Genomic DNA, 18,488 nt, shown 5'->3' on the forward strand with positions numbered 1-18,488 from the left:
CACACAGAAGAACATTACCTAAGAGACTATTTGGAACAGTGTGGGATAATTAAACTGATTGCAAACATCACTGACAGAGCCAGTGGGAAGAAAAGGTTTTGGTTTTGTAAACACTGACTATGGTGACTCTGTGGACAAGACTGTCATTCAGAAATACCATACTGTGAATGGCCACAACTGTGAAGGAAGGAAAGCCCTGCTAAAACAAGAGATGGGTAGTGCTTCATCCAGCCAGAGATTGGCATGGTTCTGGAAACTTTGGTGGTGGTTGCCGAAGTGGTTTCAGTGGGAATGACACCTTTGGTCATGAAGGAAACTTCATGGGTCATGGTGGCTTTGATGGGGATGGCTATAATGGATTTGATAATGATGGTAGTTATGGAGGAGGCAGTCCTAGTTACTCTGGAGGAAGAAGACGCTATGGAAGTGGTGGACAGGGTTATAGAAACCAGGGCAGTGGCTATGGTGGGAGTAGCAGCTGTAACAGCCATATCAGTGGAAGAGGTAGAAGTGACTCTGGTGGTGGTAGTGAAAGCAATTTTGGAAGTAGTGGAAGCTACAGTGATTTTGGAAATTACAACAATCAATCTTTAAATTTTGGACTCATGAAGGAAGGAAACTTTGGAGGCAGAAGCTCTGGCCCCTATGATAGTCAAGGCCAATACTTTGCCAAGTCACAAAACCAAGATGGCTAGGATGGTTCCAATGGCAGCAGTAGCTATGGCAGAGACAGAAGGTTTTAATTCCTGCCAGGAAACAAAGCTTAGCAGAAGAGGACAGCCAGAGAAATGGCAGGGAAGTTACAGGTTACAAAGGATTTATGGGGTCAACCAAGCATAGTGGTGTTAGTGCCTACCTGCTACAAAGAAGTCATGTTTTAGAAAACGCTCATATGCATAGGCAAAAAGGGCTGTATTTGTGGCTAACTGTGTAACAGGTTATTTTAGTTTCTGTTCTGTGAAAAGTGTAAAGCATTCCAACAAAGGGTTTTAATGTAGTTTTTTTTTTTTTTTTTTTTTTTTTGCACCCATGCAGTTGATTGCTAAATATAATGGCCTGATAATAACGCTGGATAAATGTGCCTTTAAAAAAATATAAGAAGATGAAGTTATGAGGACTAAAGCTTCACTTATCACAGAGCTGTCCACCCTTGTAGTAGGTAGACACTATTGTGTTTCCTCCTAGAATGCTTCCCAGATTCCTGGTTGTATTCCTTTGGGAATTCTTTCCCATTTATAGGGTTATGGTGGGACTGTGAATCAAGGTGTGTGTTCCATCCAAGCCTCAAATGAGTGTGCATAGAAGATAGTCGAGGTAATCAGAATCTTTCCCAAGGCTGCTGGGTGTGAACAACAGCTAAAGTTTTCTTACTTCTTTTTAATGGAGGCAATGTGATGGGAGAAAAAAGCCAACCAAGTAAGAGAAGCAGAGAAAAATCGAGCCGGAAGAGGAGAGATAGAGTGACAGAGGCATGACACAGTATCAGTCCTGGATCTAGGTATGCCTGAAGCCAGAGACTGACACATTCCTTTATAAATTTTTAATAGTCTACTTTGAATTTGGTTTCATTTATAGGTGCCTGAAAGAGTTCTAACTAAATCACTTCCTTTAAAAGTTTTTTCTTATCTTTCTCATCTCCCTTTTTTGGCTAAACACCAGTTGTGCCCGTTTACAATGTCCCCCAAACTTAACCAACCTCTCTCCTTTTTTTTTCACCCAGAAACTCCAGGATTCATATATTATATGGCTTTCGGCATATTTAGTGTTGGTTTAGTTTTTACTGGTAACTTTCTTGGGATATAATCTTCCTTATCAGACATCTCAAAAAATACCCTGAAGTATGCTCTACTATTTATAGTTCAGATAATAACATTACAAACAAAGCAGTATGTTTTTGCCACAAGATATTTTGCCACACTTTCAAAAGTGTTAAACTTTTGAAAACATTTTGTTTTGAAATAAAAACTCTAAGTTGTAAAACACAGTGTCACTGTCACTGTGATCCTGCTTTTCTTTTATATTAACTAACTTGTACCATCATCCTTATCTAATATGAATGGATTTACAAATATGCTACAGGGGAATTCCCTGATCAGGAACAAGCTGAAATAGTGCCTTGTTTTCAACATTATACTATCCTGCTCCATCTTTGATAATGCAAGGATACATTCATTAAAGAGGCTTTTGAGAAAATAGTCATATGTGGGAAAGGTAAATTTATTCAATTTGATTTGTAATTATATTTAAAATTAATACTCTGTGTCAGTCCAGATGCTCCTAATTTATGATGGGGTTACATCCCCATAAACCTATCATTAGAAGTTGAAATTTTCCTTAGCTGAAAATGCATTAATACATCAACATACTAAACACCACAGCTTAGCCTAGACTACTTTATTTTTTGATATGGATTCTCACTTTGTCACCCAAACTGGAGTGCAGTGGCATGATCTTGGCTCACTGCAACCTCCGCCTCTGGAGTTCCAGCACTTCTTCTACCTCAGCCTCTGGGGTAGCTGGGATTACAGGCAGGCGCCACCATGCTCAGCTAATTTTTGTATTTTTAGTAGAGACGGGGTTTCACCATGTTGGTCAGGCTGGTCTCGATCTCCTGACCTCAAGTGATCCACCTGCAGCCTCCCAAAGTGCTGGGATTATAGGTGTGAGCCACCATGAGCCTAGGTCATTTCAAATGTGCTCAGAGCACTTACATTAGCCTACAATTGGGTAAAATCATATAACACGAAGCCTATTTTATAATAAAATGTTGAATACCTTATGTAATTTATTGACTGATGTACTGAAAGTGAAAATGTTTCCACTGAGTGTGTATCACGTTTGCAGTCCAAAAATCATGTAGTCCAAAAATCTTAAGTTGAATCATCATAAATTGGGAACTATCTTTAAATTCATTCATAATATCAAATCTAGTACTCCAAATGTGATTAACAAGTCATGATTTTTATCACTTTGGTTAGAAATGTGATGCAACTTTCATGATTATTAAATCCATCTCCATTTATTTTTCATCTCTATTCACACAACAGAGTAACCTATCATGAATTGCAATTATATTTATTACAACTGACCCTCAGAAAGAACTAGCTTAAGGTTGCTTAATGGTGACAGAAGGCAATTATAATGATAGTCATTTCAATAGGGATGCTTTAAATATGACGCTTGCAAAAAATAAGTCTCACTGCTCTAAGAGAGTAGGTGCAAAATTTTACAGGTGCAAAATGACAGACTAGTAAAAGACCAAAGATATTATAGTATTAAACGAAAAATTCAGAAGGCAATGTTAATGTGAACCTAGTCATAATAATGAAAGAGGCTTCAGAGCAAGAAGATAAAGGTGTGAAATGAAAATCTTGCTGGGTGTCAGCAATGAAATGCTGCACATTTCTTGTAAAGCATCACTGGGCTAGTTTGCCAAATTAGCTGACAAATGTCTGCCATAATCATGTAATTTACACATTCGTACTCATTTTAGAATTAGTCTCACAGTTATTTATTTTTGGAGTTCTTTTAGGTTAAGAAAGTAGGCTGGGCATGGTGGTTCACACTTGTAATCTCAGCACTTTGGGAGGCCAAGAGGTGAGGATCAGTTGAAGCCAGGAGTTCAAGGCTAGCCTGAGTAAAAAAGTAAGATCCTCTCACTTTGTTAGACCCTCTCCACAGAAAAAAAAAAAAAAAAAAAAAAAAAAAAAAAAAAAAAAAATTAGCTGGGCATGGTGGTGGGCACCTGTGATCCTAGCTACTCTGGAGGCTAAGGCGGGAGGATAACTTGAGCCCAGGCTTCAGTGAGCTATGACAGTGCCATTGTACTCTAGCTTGAGTGACAGAGTGAGACCCTGTCTCTAAAATAAGGAAGAAAAAGAGAAAAAATACTTGGAACTTTTAGTTTTTTAAAAATTTTTTTGCCTTTTCCTGGTAATTAACCCCAATAAGGATATTTTCTAAGAAACCTGAAGAACGAGGATTATTCAGCTTTTCTTTTGCAGATACAATGCTGCCACAACTGATTATGCCATTTGTGCACTGCATAAGGATGCCACAGCTAAGAAGCACTCATGCATTCACATCACATGCATCACATATTTGCATTCTGATGATTTTCCAACGTTGAGAGTCAAGTGTCTACTTCATCTCAGTCTACATCAGCCTCCTCATTTGTAAGATGAGATCAATAACAGTGCCCTACATTGTTGAATTGTGGTGAGGATTAAATGAGTTAATGAATATAAAAATTTCAAATGTTGTTAGCTATTATTATTATTAACTAATTTTCACTCATGACCTTCATGTGCAATGTGCTAGAGACTGTACTAAGTGCTTTTAATGATATTTTCAAAACAATAAAAGATAAAGGAAGCAGAAGCTCACAGAAGTTAATTAACCAAGCCAAAAGGTAGCTTGGGTATCTGTTGGATTCTGGAACACTAGTCTTGAAGAAAGTCACTCATTCATTCATTCATTTATTCATTCACTCACTCATTAATTCATTCATTCATTCCAGATAAATTTATAGAAGGAACAGGGATGAGGATCATGGAGCAGGTACGAGGCCATTTACAATGCAAGGTGTTAAACGGTCATTTAGCTCTCTAGGAAAGATGCTGTGAAAGGAAGAATTTAGTCACTATAGCAAAGGGAAGACAAAATCTTCGTACAGGAGATAATTTAGGGGAAAGTAAGGTTGGAGGATCTCCCAAAAGCAGAGTCCAACATCTCCTGGTTTTAAAAATCAGTGTTGTTAATATTGTTCTTTCTCCAAATTCATCTGTTCTGGGCTGAGTGGCCAACATGGCTAGTGAGTGTTAAGATACTGAATGGTAACATCAAGATTAAATTAACACAGGTTTCATCTATACTGTAAACACTACTGCTCCAAGAAGGAGTAGGTAGAAAGCTGTGAATGACGGCACGCAAACCTTTTCCACTTTTGATAGAGAAACCCAGAGGACATGATAAATACTAATATGTATCTGAAGAGTGCTGGATTCCTTATTAAGTACTTTGACATTCATTGTTTTGTGGGATCTGTCCTTATAATTATTTCTGATAAAGTTAAATGTTGTTACTTGCATTTTACAGATGAGGAAACTGAAGCTCTGTCAAGCTGAGAAATGTTAGAGCCTGAATTTGAACTTGGGTTTGCTAACTCTAGATTTTATGTTGTTTTCATTGTATCTTATTGCTTTCCTTTCATGGAAGTTAGGCAACCAGGACTAACAAAAAAACTGCTTCAATTACAACAGTATTGTAGCATGCCATTCATTTTTGAATTTTTTAATTTTTCAACTTTCTTGAATTTAAATTGGATATATAACTTTGATGAAAATCTAGTGAAAATCATTTATGTCTATTATGATGTCTATTTCAGTGTTTTGCAAGTTTGAATGATAGCCATACCCTTTCAAATAAAAAAAAAAAATGCTTACAGGTCTCTAGTGCTGCCTTAAATTATATTTAGTGTAATATTACTTAAATATGTGTAAACATAAAACCAGATATTCATTTTTCTTCTAGCTTTTATAAAACATTTTATCACTGCAAACCGCAACAAAGTTACAAAATAAATACAAATAACACTTTAAAACCCAATACAACTCAAATTAATAATATTAATTTAATGTGATAAATGGTAATATCTTGCTGAAGGTAGATCACTTGCATTGGCTTTTTAAAAATTTGTTTATTTCAATAGCTTTTGGGGTACAAGTGATTTTATCATATATGGGTGAATTATATAGTGATGAATTCTGAGATTTTAGTGTACCCTTCACCCAAGTAGTATACATTGTACCTAATGCATAATTTTTTATCCCTAGCCCTCCTCCCACCCTCCCACTTCTGAGTCCTTAAAATCCATTATATCACTCTGTGTGCCTTTGCTTATTCACAGCTTAGCTCCCACTTATAAGTAAGAACATATGGTTTTTGGTTCTCCTGTACTACTTTACTTGGAATAATGGCCTCCAGATCCATCCAAGATGCTGCAATAGACATTATTTCGTTCATTTTAATACCTGAGTAGTACTCCATGGTGTATATATACTATATTTTCTTTATCCACTCATTAGTCAATGGGCACTTAGGTTGGTTCTGCATCTTTACAATGGTGAATTTTGCCACTATAAACACAGGTGTATGTGACTTTTTTGTATAATGACTTCTTTTCCTTTGGGTAGATACTCAGTAATGGGATTGCTAGATTGAAAAGTAGATCTACTTTTAGCTCTATGAGGAATCGCTATATTGTTTTTCAGAGAGGTTGTACTAACTAACATTCCCACCAACAATGTCTAAGCATTCCCTTTTCTTCACATCCATGCCAACATGTATTGTTTTTTAACTTTTTAATAGTGGCCATTCTTGCAGGAGTACAGTGGTATCTCATTCTGGTTTTAATTTGTATTTCCCTGATGATTAGTGATGTTGAGCATTTGTTCCTGTTTGTTGGCCATTTGTATATATATATATATATATTTTTTTTTTTTTTGAACTCTGAACTTTTTGTTGGCCTCCTGCTCCCCAAAGGGTACCCTGCTTCTGCTGGCTTAATGCCTCAGAACTTTGGTGTCGTTGGTCTCAGACACCACTTTGCCATCCACTATCCGGCGGGTGGTAGTCTTTTGGATGGTTTGCATGGAGTTGCTGCTGTCCAAGGCATCACCAAGATTGAATTCCTCGTCACCTTCCAGCAGGCAGCGATAGGTGGCAATCTCAGCTTCCAGCTTGACCTTGATGTTCAGCAGGGCCTCATACTCCTGGGCCTGTCTCTGTCCCTCTGCCCGGGTCTGTGCCAGCTCTGACTCCAGGTGCAGCAGGATCCCATTGAGCTGCTCCATCTGTAGGGCGTAGCGGGCCTCCACCTCCCTCAGGCTGTTCTCCAAGCTGGCCTTCAGATTTCTCATGGAGTCCAGGACGATCTCCAAGGACTGGACTGTACCTCTCAGCTCTGTGAGCGTCGTCTCAGCAGCTCCAACCTCAGCGGACTGTGTGGTGACCACTGTGGTGCTCTCCTCAATCTGCTGAGACCAGTACTTGTCTAACTCCTCTCGGTTCTTCCGAGCCAGCTCATCATATTGGGCCCAGATGTCTGCCATGATCTTGGCGAGGTCCTGAGATTTGGGGGCATCTACCTCCACGGTCAACCCAGAGCTGGCAATCTGGGCTTGTAGGCCTTTTACTTCCTCTTCGTGGTTCTTCTTCATGAAAAGCAGCTCCTCCTTGAGAGCCTCGATCTCTGTCTCCAGCTGCAGTCGAGCGACATTGGTGTCATTAATGACCTTGCAGAGCCCGTGGATGTCATTCTCCACAGACTGGCGCATGGCCAGCTCTGTCTCATACTTGACTCTAAAGTCATCAGCAGCAAGACGGGCATTGTCAATCTGCAGAACGATGCGGGCATTGTCCACAGTATTTGCGAAGATCTGAGCCCTCAGGTCCTCGATGATCTTGAAGTAATGGCTCCAGTCTCTGACCGGGGTCCCTTCTTCTCCAAGTGCTCCTGGATTTTGCTCTCCAGCCTCCGGTTCTCGGTCTCCAGGCTCCTCACTCTGTCCAGGTAAGAGGCCAGGCGGTCGTTCAGGCTTTGCATGGTCTCCTTCTCGTTCTGGATGCCTCCCATTCCTGCCAGACCCCCGGCCATCCCTGAGGCCAGGCCCCTGGACTCTATGCCGCCCTGGAAGCTGGTGGAGCGGGACACGGAGATCTGGGAACCAGAGCCCCGGGCGCCTGCATAGACACTGGCCGCGCTGCTGACTGGCCGGGGGCCGTAGCTGGGCGCCTGGACAGAGCCCAGGGACCGGTAGTTGGTAGAGAAGGCGGAGCGAGTGGTGAAGCACATGCTGTATGGGAGGAAGGCGAGACGACAGGACTCAGGCTTTGTCGATCCATTTGTATATATTCTTTTGGGAAATGTTCATTCATGTCCTTTGTCCACTTTTTGATGAGATATTTGTTTTTTCTTGATGATTCACTAGAGATCCTTGTAGATTCTGCATACTAGTCCTTGTCAGATGTGTAGTTTGCAAATATTTTCTCCGTTTCTGTGGGTTGTCTGTTTACTCTGATTATTATCTCTTTTTCTGTGCAGAAGCTTTTTAGTTTAATTCAGTCCCATTTATTTATTTTTGTTCTTGTTGTGTTTTCTCTTGGGGTCTTAGTCATGAATTCTTTGCCTATGCCGATGTCTAGAAGAGCTTTTCCAACATTATCTTCTAGAATTTTTATAGTTTCAGGTTTTATATTTCAGTCTTTGATCCATCATGAGCTGACTTTTTTTATAAGGTAAGAGACAGGAATCCAATTATGTTCTTCTGCATGTGGCTTGCCACTTTTCCCAGCATCACTTATTAAATAGTGTGTCCTTTCCCTAATTTATGTTTTTGTTTGCTTTACCAAAGATCAGTTGACTATATGTATTTGGCTTTATTTCTGGGTTCTCTGTTCTGTTCCGTTGGTCCATGTCGCTATTTTTATACCAGTACCATGCTGTGTTGGTAACTACAGTCTAGAAACATGTATTTATATATTCTATATCAATATGTTCTGAAAATCACTGTCATTAGAAATATTATTTTTCTAACTTTTAATTTATTTTAACCAATACTTTACCAAAATCCATTGCATCCCATAAGATAACACCAAAAATAAAGATAAAAAGCATGTAACGGAAAATTTTTCAGTGATAGAATTACTACTATACTTAGCGCTACAACCCAAAATGGTGCATCCTCAGATGGAATGCAGGCAAGATACCCGCTCAAAGTGAGCATCAAACTAACTGCTTACAGGAAGGTTCCTTTGTATGCCCCATGCCTAGTACTCCAGGGGTACCACTGGGACCCCTGCAATAACTAAAGTGTCTACCACTTTCAAAATATGTTGGAAACCATTGTCTCACAACTTCGTCTCTTCTGTTGCATCATTGTATAATACATACCCATGTGTTCATCGTTTTTCTTATTAGCCTAAGACAAAGCAATGCGAAGTTTTTCTGTACTGTAGGATATCAATAATGTTAAACCAAAATCTCAAATGATTAAAGTTAAAATCTTAGTCTATTAAGATGTTTTTGAATTGCAAGCCAAATTAAAATTGCAATACTGACTTTTTAGGGGTCTTCTAGGTACCTACTTTATCTTGAATCTGATTACAGAAAATGAACTGAAGATATAGTGGAATACTCAGTTATTAGTTGATCTAATAATCAAAAGATAAAAATTTGTTAAAAACTCTCACAAGTGTCTGTTTTGTCTATAAATTTCTCATCAAACCCTCTTTAGTAATGATAAATCAAATTTTCACTTTTCAGTAGAACTTTTTTACTCCTAAATCTTCAACTCTCTAATTCCATGTAGAAGCTTAAAGATGGTATGGTTGTTGCTTGCTGACCCCTCCCACTTAGATGAGTTTCAGGAGGTTGGTATAATGTATCTCAGCTGAAAGCCTCATAGCCCATCATATCAACTGGCAATTCTATATACAACTTTCAAACAATCTCTTACCTTCTGTATATCACACATACTTAAGTAGGGAAAAATAAACTTTCTTTCCCTTCCAATTATTTTAAAAGTCAATTATGGCAACCAAACTGAAAATAACCAATGAATTCTATGTTCCAATATTGTCACATTGCTTTGCAATAATCAATATTAAGATTTAAGGAAAGCAAACATGTAGAGAATATTAGAATACCTGAAGCTGAGTATAATTAGATGCCAAGTATGAAGGAATGTTTGTAAACAAAATGCTGCTAACAGCATAAAATAATTGGCATTTTCAATAGAAGGCTTTGACATTGGCTGGTTTTCAGATAATAGATATGATTCCCTGTTTGTGTATTAATAGAGGGTTAGATTAGCAAGGGCTTGCTAACGGGAAAGCAAAACACATAACACAAATATTTTTGAGACAGATAGTGTTGTGGGGTTGGCTGGGCAAGAATAGATGACAAAGAATGGAATAATTTTCCTTTAATATAATTTAGAGATGCCCTATATTTGGAGAATGAGTCTGTCTGCACAGTGTCGAAAAGTCCACCATCACTATGGTATCAGGTGGTGTTGACTATGGACATGATTTATATGTAAAGTGGCTGAAGGGAACAGGACTAAGAATGGTGGTCAGCACAATTTTAGGTAAAGTTGAGTGAGACAGTAAAAACTGTAGAAAGAAAGCAGTATCAGGGAAATGGATCAAGTTATTGAAGAGATATTCCAATATTATTTTGAAGTAAATATCAATGATCAGATTATTTATAATATTGTAGAAGGTGCGTTACAAAAGGAAATTACATAGATTTTTGTTTGCTTCTTGTAGCCATCTTATCAAAGGAAGAAACTCTCAGAGACATATAACTCCCTGGATATACAGAAACAACACAAACTCTTGTGTAACAAGAGTTACAAACAAATATAAATATTGATAGCACATGCAGGTCAAAAAATAGGGCAATTTATGGGATAGAGGAAGAATAGCTTTTAGACAAAATGGTGAATTCAGCCCCAGAGTCCTCCTCTGCTTCTCCTGTCTGTTGCTAGCCCCTCCTTTTCTGTTTCTTCCTCCATCTGAAAAACAGTCTTTACAAAAAGGCTTTGGGCAGGGCACTGTGGCTGACACATGTAATCCCAGCATTTTGGGAGACTGAGGCGGGATGAGAGATAGCTTGAGGTCAGGAGTGCAAGATGAGCCTGGGCAACATAGCAAGAATCTGTCTCTACAAAAAGTTTAAAAAATTAGCTGCGTGTGGTGGCATACTACTGTAGTCCCAACTCCTTGTGAGGCTGAGGCAGGAGAATCGTTTGAGCCCAGGAGTTCGAGGCTGCAGGGAGCTGTAACCATGCCACTGAACTCCATCTTGAGTGATGGAGTAAAATCTTCTGGAAGGAAGGAAGGAAAGAAGGAAGGAAGGAAGGAAGGAAGGAAGGAAGGAAGGGAGGAAGGAAGGGAGGAAGGAAGGAAAGAGGGAGAGAAAGAAAAAGAAAGAAAGAAAGAAAGAAAGAAGAAAGAAAGAAAGAAAGAAAGAAAGAAAGAAAGAAAGACAGACACAAAAGGCACTGTATGCAGTCTTATTTTTAACATTTAAATTTACCAGAGGGAGATGAAAATAGTAACATAATTCCAAATGTCTTACATTTGTCTTTCCTATTTCCATCCAACACTATGTACAAAGTAAAAGGTTTTCAGTCAGATGTCTACTTACCTGGGGCCAAGAAAGCTAAGTTTTAATCTAGATTGTGTCTTTGATACACTCCCGCTTATTTCCAATAGCCTCATTTGCCATAATTTTGCCTTGGTTGTGAAGAGAGTGAGGGCAGTAAGAAAGACATGCAAATGTGCAGTGAACATTCAAGGACTAGCACCTTGTCTCCCATATGTTCAGCCTAATTCCACCTCTCATCAGCTGCTGAAATAACCTCATATTTGCCTCTTCTTAGACACTAGTCAATGTGTTCTTTTAGCCCAGGGAAGAAATTCTTCTAAATAAATCCTGACACCTGTTCAGACCTACTGATGGCAAATATTACCTCTTCTAGGATACCCTCAAATAGACTGAACTCTTCTCCTTTGGATTTTTGAAAATTTTTTGACTGAACAATTCTAAGTGCTCTGGTTACATTTTGTTATATGAGGCTACTCATTTTACTTTTTTCACACTAAGGTTTATGATGGAAGTAATTGAGTTTTTTAAAAAGTTCAGTATTTGTGTCATTCACAAGGCATGAAATGTTGCCTTACACATATATGTGCACAAGGCAGGAGTAATAATTTGAGTAGGGAAGAGGACGAGAATGAGAAGGTTGGGGATGAAACACCTGCCAGACCTGATAACTCCCTGATGCCTCCCATTTCCCTGCCCAGGGGTCCACCAGTAGGAAAATCTGTTACTGTACTTGCATCAAATACAGATTCTTCTTCTTTTTTCTTTTTTTTCTTTTTTTTGAGAAGGAGCTTTGCTCTTGTTGCCCAAGCTGGTGTGATCTCGGCTCACTGTAATCTCTGCCTTCTGGGTTCATGCTGAGGCTGAATTGAGACTTGACTGAGGCTGGGATGGCTGTTTTCTCTGGCTCATGTAGTGGGAAAGGACTTCCTGCTAGAAGAAATCTCCAAGCCCATAAGACCCTTCTCTGAGAGGGGAGAAAAGAGTGGGCTCAGTTTACCTAAAGCTAATCACTGTGTGCCCTTCATAGTCAGTGCTAACATACAAACACTAACAATTTTCATAGGATTTATTGTTTTCATCAGGCAGGTAACTCTCTAATGGCCATTCTGAGGGAAGCCATGGGACCTCTTAATCCTGCTAGTTCTATTCCACACCCTGGACTGCCGAGGGGACATACAAGGTGCTTCTTCCACTTTTGTTGTTGTTTTTCTTTTTGGAGACAAAGTTTCATTGTGTCTCCTAGGTTGGAGTGTAGTGTAGTGGCATGATCTCAGCTCACTGCAACCTCTGTCTCCCATGTTCAAGTGATTTTCCTGCCTCAGACTCCTGCATAGCTGGGATTATAGGTAGGTGCTACCACGCCCAGCTAATTTTTGTATTTTCAGTAAAGACAGGGTTTCTCTATGTTGGCCAGGATAGTCTCGACTATCCTAACCAGCCTGGCCAACATGGTGATCTACTCATCTCGGTCTCCCAAAGCGCTGGGATTACAGGCATGAGCCACCATATCTAGCCCAAATACAGATTCTTACACCCTCTGGGAGGCAGAATAATGCCCCCCGCCTCAAAATATGTCTATGTCTTAATCTCAGGAAGCTGTGAATCTCAGCTACCATACATGGCACACAGGACATTGCAGTTATTGCTAAATTGAGACTCTATAAATGGGATGATGAACATGGATTATCCTAGTGGGCCTAGTGTAATCACAAGTGTCCTTACAACAGACAGGTACCAGGTTGAAATAATGAGCTTTGAAGATGGTGGAAGGGACTGCAGGCCAAGGAATGTAGCTGGCCTCTGGAAGCTAGAAAAGGCAAGAAATGGATTCTCCCCTAGAGTCTCCAGAAAGAATGCAGCTCTGCTGACTCTTAATTTTGGCCCACATGACTCCTTTCAGACTTCTGACCTCCAGAAGTGTAAGATCATAAATTTGCATCATTTTAAGTCATTCCGTTTGTGGTAATTTTTTTTTTTTTTTCATAGCAGCTATAGGAAACAAATACAGACCAGGCTCAAGAACTCATATTCTCTGGGTGGAATCTATGACTGCCTTTTAAGTAAACTACAGCTACACAGTTGACTATTATGCTCAATGCTTGAGACCCTCTTCTTTAAAACTGTATTCCCTTTCTGTGCAATGGAATTAAACTACCCAATGTTTCAGTTCCTAAGTCCAAGGAAAATTGAGACCATTTGTTTCATAAAATTTGTCATGTATGAATACAAGAGTGATTAGGAAAGTCGCATAGGCTTCTCTCAAGGCCCTCCATTCCACATTCAAATGTAAAACTATGTTTGAACAATGGTATTCTATTTTGGACTGAAGTGAATTCCCCTAAAATTTATAGGTTGAAGCCGTGACCCCCAATGGGACTGTTCTTGAAGACAGGGCCTTTAAATAAGTAATGAAGGTTAAATGATGTCCTAAGGGTGGGGCTGTAATCCAATATGACTGGTGTAGTTATAAAAAGAGTCAAAGATGGCCAGGTGCGGTGGCTCACGCCACCTAATCCTAGCATTTTTGGAGGCCAAGGCAGGCAGGTCACGAGGTCAGGAGATCGAGACTATCCTGGCTAACACGGTGAAACCCCGTCTCTACTAAAAATACCAAAAATTTAGCTAGATGTGGTAGTGAACCCCTGTAGTCCCTGCTACTGGGGAGGCTGAGGCAGGAGAATGGCATGAACCCCGGAGGTGGAGCTTGCAGTGAGCCAAGAAGGTGCCACTGTACTCCAGCCGGGGTGACAGAGTGAGACTCTTGTCTCAAAAAAAAAAAAAAAGAGTCAAAGATATCTGGCATGTGCATGTACAGAGAAAACACCATCTGGGAACACAGAAAGAAGACAATCATCTACAAGTTAAGGGGCGAGGCCTTAGAAGAACCAACCCTCTTGACAGCTTGATCTTGGACTTCTAGCCTCCAGAACCACAAGAATATATGTTTCAATTGTTTCAACTACACAGCCTGTGCTCTTTTGTTATGGCAGTCCTAGAAAACAAATACATGTTTGTAACCCAAGTTCCTATTATTTCTATTTACCTAAAAGGGTTAATCTAATAGGATTTCCAATACCTGACACTCATTTACCACTCATCAAGCACTACCTACCATGCTAAGGTCTTTTCTTCTATAATCCTCTCAACAATTCTACAAAGGTGATATTGTTTTCTCTGTTTTACAGATCATAACATTGGGACTCAGGGAGTTTACACGTGGATACAGAACATGCGCAGACACACAAGGGAGTTACAATTCAAGCCAGCGTCTGAAGGATCCCACTCTGATACACGGCTTCCCTCATTACTGCCACTTACTGAACCGCAGCTATGTGCCAGGTATTCTGAGACAAGTGGGAGAATTGTATTTGGTCTCAGGAGTATTACCCATAGCTAAGGAAGGCTATCAGGAAGCAAGGGGGAAATTTGGTAACTGGGAATTCTATACACGAACTGAGTGAATGAAGATACATGTCTACTTCTTTATTATAATTCTAGATCACTAAGCAACAGTCACATTATTACCTGGATTCAATGGCTGTTTGCACAGTAATAGCAGTTTAAACAAATGAACCAAAAAAACATAATGTGGAGCCTAATGGTTAATCTCAGTGATTACAAGACGCCTGCAGTCATAGTGAGCATGTTTCTTATTTACAATCCTTGCAGAAAGTAAATGGAAACCAAGTGAAGATTGGAGTAAGCCTAGAATTTCAGTAATGTATATGAGCCTGTAGCAGGGCATGGCTTCCTTAAATGCTCCTCTGATCCCATGCCGCTTGGGAGCCAGCAGCTTCATAAAGGTAAACACAACTGATGGGCTTCGACTTTCCTGGAATACATCTGTCATCCCCTTTAGCCTCTGAGAGCATTAAGATTTTGGCCAGGTCTTTAAATAGGTCATTTGATTTCCCCCAGGTTTTGACTTCTGATAATTAAAGCCAATCACATTTGCTAGCTTAAAGCAATTTTTATTTGTGGAGAAATGATGTGGTCCAGATTTTATTTTATCTAAAAATTGGGTGTTTATTTCTCATTTTCTCATTGATTCACTATATTTTTGCAAGTCTTTTAATCTCTGCATACCTATTTCTCAATTATGTAGTCTAGGAATTATAATTTTTTTAAATTCATAAGCTCCTCAAAAGAATATGAATTCCTCTCTGCCCCATTATTAATAGGTCTCAGAAATGTTGTTTCTCTCCTCTGAGACCATATTAATTATTATTGTATCTTGTTTATGTAAATAAGACTGTCTGTAGTGCTCTAAAAAATAATAACTAGATACAAGAAGTCATTTGAAACCTTAAAATATGGAAAGGACAATGAAAAACAGTAATTCTGACCTCATGATGAATGTTTTGAGCATCAAAAAGTCAAAATAGCACAAAGATTGTAAGTTTCTCTCAGAGCCTTCGATCTAAATATCAGATTACGAACCATAATCAATATTTTAAATTGTTATTTACAAATTTTAGGGTATATTTTCAAATTACTCTTAATATAGCTTTGATCTACTTGGTATATCATTGTTCTCCCACTATACTAGTGCCTAAAGTTCAAAGAAATGGCATAGTATGTAATTACAATGTAAAAAATTACGAGATTATTTCACAATTTTTAAATTGTAAATTGTCTCCTTTATTACTTTTGGCAATGGCAACATTGTTAAGAATATGAAGTCTTTGGTTTTGTTATAGCATCAATACTAATCCAAGTGTATAGTGCCTTAATCAGTTTCTGAATATTTCTAGGTTTTCAAATAAAAAGCAATTTGTATAAATGAATTGTCAAACTTTCTAATCCTTTCAGTTGTTTATAAGACATTTTTACTTGGATAGTTCACCACCATCACAAATCCTACATTTATCAAATTAAAACACTTTTCTTCTAGGCAAGATATTTTCTCCTCATAACCCCAGTATCTTCCTCCTTTGATAGTTTTTCAAAAACATGGATTCTTATTTCAACTCCTTCCTTTTCCTGTCTTGTATTATCTTCATCAGGTGCAACATTTACCAAATGATTTCTTTGTTGCAGATGATGTGCTGGATACTGAAAATACAGATAAAGGAAAACACATGGCTCTTGGATTTTTCATATATTTCACTATACAGAAACTCACCGAGTCCTCCCAGTTTTCCCTTTCAAATGTCTGTATCATGCTGCCATTTCAACTTGTCTAAATTCTCACCACCTCATACATGTGTTAATATAACATCTACTTCAGAGCCAAACTTATTCTCTGCTGCCTCTATATCTCTCCCCTATCTCTCATTACTTCTAAAAATAATGATACACAACATTGTTATACTAACTTTCCTTTGGGCCTTTGTTTTTTATTTCTTTGCTCAAAAGTCAATAATTATTAATGTACTATATCTTGCCTCAATAATCAATGCAAATGGCCAAATAAAGTTGTGTTCACTAACATCCAAAACGTCAATTCCAGACTTTCCAGCTTCTTGCTACCCCATTATTCACCATTACAAAGTTGACTTCTCATTGGTTTTGCTCGTGTTTTTGTTTAGCAGATCTGGAAGAGTTGCCATGCTCTTTTGAATTTACATAAATGCTTAACATCTCCTTAGCTGAGGCTCAAGCTTCAATATCTAGCTCCAGTTTCATAGGATACCTTATGTCCTGAATATCAATAAAATGTCTGGTTTTTAATACATAATACAATACTTTTATGTAGACTAATATTAGTCTTGTTCATTTTGCCTATATTATCTCAATGGAAGAATCCAGTGAGCTGTCCTTCCAGGTTATTTACCATACACACATGTTGGTTGGGTACAACAGGTACAAAACAAATAGATACAAAATAAACACTTTCCCATAATCATGACTTGCTGAGTGAGGTTATACATGTTTCCAGGTCTTACACATTGTGGCTTTAATTACAGACAATATAGACCACTGAGGTCTAACTAGAAATAAACTTTCATGTGGTAAATTCACAACATTTTCATTTTTTAATTTCCCACTTATTTTATCTGTTCTGTTATTTGGATATCTTTATTGGTTCATGTTTATACACCAGTGACTGTTACAAACTCCTATCGAATTAAAGTGTGCATTCTCATAAGCTTTCTTTACTCTACCAACACCTGGGTTTGGTTTACATTAATATAAATTTATGCTATTAAAAGGACTGAGACAGAATTTAACTCTACAGTTTTTCTTTAACAGGAAAAAATGCTTCTAAACTGAACCACAACCTTACAGCTGCATGCCTTGGTTTTGGGGATACCATTCTAGAAAGAGGACCATGGAGAATGTTTTGTTGTGAGTGTGCATGTGTGTGCATGTGGATGTGTGAATAATGACAATTACATATTATAATGATGATGTCAAGATGTGAGTTTAATCTTAAAAGATATATAGGCATTTACCAGAACATAAAATGAGAGCAAGTCCAGAGACCTGAAGAGTCTATTATTTTACTTGCCTGACACTCTACCATTAAGCATGTTGGATCTATCTCCTCAGTTTTACCTCCCACCCAGCATGTGTTAAATTGTTCCCACCCTTCTCGTGTTTTGATTATCCTCAGTCATGGTCCCTGTTCCACTAGCAGAGAAGTAGGAAAGTTTTCATGCAATAAACAGGCAGCATGTCAGTCATGGAGCCCACCCTTTTTGCTCTTTGACAAGTGACACATGTCATCTTTCTGACACTACTATCAGCTGCATTTCCATATGCCATGCTTCACATGACATCTCAGGCAATGCCTTGTCTTACTTCTTTTATAAAAGCCTTTTGCAGTTTTGTTCTGATAACTGAACAAGGAGTGAAAATAAAAGATCAGTAAAAGAGATGGCTTTTAAATTCTCTTCATTTATTATAATTCAGAAAAAATGTTTGTGGTAAGTTGTATTTAATTAGTACACATAGTTTTCATTCTCTAGATAAAAACATTAAACACAGTTTTACATAGTGCTGCTAATAATTTTGGTTTTGACTTAGGCATAGTAGTAAGTTAGATGCAAAAAGCAGACGGATGTGGAAAAGAAGTGAATAATTATGTGTGCTTCATATTGGGCTCTAGGAAAATAGCTAGGGATAACTTGACAATACTCTGTTTCAATATTAAGTGATGTGAAGAGATGAAACTATGCAAACACAGGTTTGTTGTAACATCTGTTAAGCTAAAAACATATCCTAAAGAATTGTGTTGATTAAATTACACATTTTCACAGTTTTAAATGAGCACCTATTATGTTCAATTTTAGATGACCATGCTCCATTTGCTTTGGTAATATAACTCAAATAATAATAAATACAGTGTAAAACTCTGACCACAATA

General features: G+C 38.3%; 1 protein-coding gene and 1 pseudogene across 5 annotated transcripts in view; both read right to left on the reverse strand.

The window, feature by feature from the left end:
* Window positions 1–18,488, reverse strand: part of MAGI2 (membrane associated guanylate kinase, WW and PDZ domain containing 2) — a 1,467,283-nt gene that overhangs the window by 1,136,348 nt on the left and 312,447 nt on the right. The gene's annotated exons all lie outside the window — the stretch shown is intronic.
* LOC117073704 lies at window positions 6,492–7,886 on the reverse strand (annotated as a pseudogene). The gene has a single exon (XR_004433323.1). The product of XR_004433323.1 is annotated as a keratin, type I cytoskeletal 18-like (transcript).

The sequence above is a fragment of the Trachypithecus francoisi genome, unplaced genomic scaffold (assembly GCF_009764315.1).
Source record: "Trachypithecus francoisi isolate TF-2019V2 unplaced genomic scaffold, Tfra_2.0 Lachesis_group4, whole genome shotgun sequence".
Taxonomy (NCBI): domain Eukaryota; kingdom Metazoa; phylum Chordata; class Mammalia; order Primates; family Cercopithecidae; genus Trachypithecus; species Trachypithecus francoisi.